Consider the following 2,808-nt stretch of genomic DNA (forward strand, 5'->3'; position numbering starts at 1 on the left):
GAGAACCTAGCAATAGAACATGGCTACAGCACCTGGCTGGAGAACCTGGAGAACCTGGCTGGAGAACCTAGCAAGAGAACATGGACACAGAACTTGGCTGGAGATTGTGGCTAGAGATCCTGTCAAGGCTGCTGATCAACTGAACACTGTCTCCATGTCATTCCTTCTTTGCCGACTCCGTCCACACCTTTGGGGACCCCTGGACCTGCTGGGGTTGCACCCCAGCAGATGTGAGAGGGACACATCGATTGGTTGCCTCCTGCTCTCACCCTGACAGGGGACCAAACCTGCAAGCCAGGTACGTGCCCCTGACTGGGAATCGAATCTGTGGCCATTTGGTGCGTGGATGGTGCTCTAACCATTGAGAACAGTAGCCAGGTCTAAATCTATGAAAACATTTGAGAAGGCCATTCTCACTTTACAGGGTCCTGTGATTTTTAATGTGAATTGCTTGCTAACACTTAAAAAGTTGCCTCCTGCTCTCACCCCGACAGGGAACCAAACCTGCAAGCCAGGTACGTGCTCCTGACTGGGGATCGAAACTGTGGCCATTTGGTGCATGGCTGGTGCTCTAACCATTGAGCACACTAGCCAGGTCTAAATCTATGAAAACATTTGAGACGGCCATTCTCACTTTACAGGGTCCTGTCATTTTTAATGTGAATTGCTTGCTAACACTTAAAAACTAGGATACTTTACACAAAAATCTGAAACGTTCTGACTGCGCTGGACGCACATGGCAGCTATCAGTGGGGTCCGAGGTCAGTTGCCAATGTGATTTTCCTTCCTGTGTGAGTGACTTGGTCTTCGTGCCTGGAGACCCAGAGGGGTTTTTCCTTTAATGGTTTTAGTAGCATGTGTCTAGGACTTGCAGGCACTGTGCCAATTTTCCCAGGTTTTGGGGGGAGCTTTGTATAGATAGATTTGGTATTTTACTCAAGAAAGTTTCCTTAAATTTTAAATATTAGTTGTTCCATTGTTTTGTCTTTCTTTTTCAGGGACTCTAATTACAAATGTCTTAACTTAACTATATGGTGGGCAGTGGCCGCTGGGGGTGACTTTGGTGGTCCAAATAGAAATTAGTCTTAACTGGTGGTGGCAATTATTTCTATACTAGTATTAATGGCAATGGCTAAAGTCCTTAGGATGTACCTGAACTTATCAACATTCTAGCAGACATCTCATTCACACAGCTGAAACTAAAAGAGACATCCAGAAGGAGGCCTACTCGTGACCTTGACGGACCTTGGGGGACGCCAGGACCTGGGGAGGAGCCTCCAAGAGTCCACGGCCTGGTTCTTTGCTATGAAAAGCCAGACATTGGATTTTATCATCCTCTTCACTGAAGATAAGACTTGGAAAAGATGTTTTACACTCACCAAGCACAGTAGGGATCCACCCCTGACTGATGCCTCTCTGATGGCTACAGTGAGGAGGCATCCCCTGTCCACTGAAACGCACATATAGAGCGAGCTACAAATAAATTTGTTGGTTTAAACTACTGGGCTTTGGGAGTTATTTGTTACTGCAGCAGAACCGAGCCCATCTGGATTGATACTGCTAGCCTTAGGCCAGTCTTTCTCAGCTTCCCAAACAGCATCCATTATGACATGAGTCTCAAGTAATTTGCTTCTGGTTAGAGGGAAAGGAACAAAGTTAGTAATGATTTTTTTTAATGAATCTGGACAGATTCAGAACTATCTCCGTTACTAAGTGACCCAGTTACTTGCATTCCATCGGGCTTTCTAGAGAATGAAAGGAAAGGGAGGATTGATTGTGCATGTACCAGGTACCCGGCAGAAGCCACCACCAGACTTATTCTGTGTGCCTGGGAGGTGCACTGCACACACTGCTTGGCAAAGCATGTGTTACTGCCTTAGCTGTGTGGCTCCTTTGAAAGAGCTCAATCCATGAATGTCCACTTGGTATATGGATCTTGCCAAGTTCTGATTTGGGGAGAGTGACAGATGGACAATTGAGACCACAGCCAGTCACCCTGTGGGGTCCTGCCCAGGTGGGTACCGACTTTCTCCCCATTCATACTTCAGCTCCAAATTGAATCACAGATTGGAGTGGGAGGAGCCCAGGAAATTGCCTGGTTGTTACCTCCACAGGCAGAGGCAGTTTCAGCATTAGAACTGAGGTCTGCGGAGGCCCAGCCCAACACTGTCCCCCCATATCACTGACCCCATCACTGATCCCCACATCACGGACCCCCCACATTACTAACCATCCCACATCTCAGACCCCCTACATCACTGACCTACAGCAATCCAGCAACAGTAGGGAAGGTGCCAGGATGTGAAAATGCCCGAGACACAGGGAGCTGCTCCAATCTGGGCTGGGAGCAGCTAAAATGGATCTAGATGCCAAAGCTAAGGGGCATAGGTCATCCACTCTTCAGAGGCACGGCTTTCCTATCACTAAAATGGTCCAATAGTCCCCACATTAGCCTTGCTTTGCGCATTCACTGGGCAAATGGATAGGAAAACTTCTCTCATAGTTAATATGTGTTTAAGCCTTATTGGAATGAACCGAGTCCTGTTGGGCAGGGCTGGCATCCTCATTTCATGGTGCTCCGTTTTATTGTGCTCTGCAGATACTGGGATTTTTCCAGACTGAAGGCAAGACCCTCCACCAGCAAAAAGATGACAACTCACTGAACGCTCAGATGATGCTTAGCATTATTTAGCAACCAAGTGTTTTTATCTGGTGTGTACATTGTTTTTTAAGACTTAATGCTATTGCATATGTAATAGACTATGGCAAGCATGCCAAACTCAAAGGCTAACATGCCAAATAAACAAG

The sequence above is a fragment of the Myotis davidii genome, unplaced genomic scaffold, assembly GCF_000327345.1.
Source record: "Myotis davidii unplaced genomic scaffold, ASM32734v1 scaffold37, whole genome shotgun sequence".
NCBI classification, from domain to species: domain Eukaryota; kingdom Metazoa; phylum Chordata; class Mammalia; order Chiroptera; family Vespertilionidae; genus Myotis; species Myotis davidii.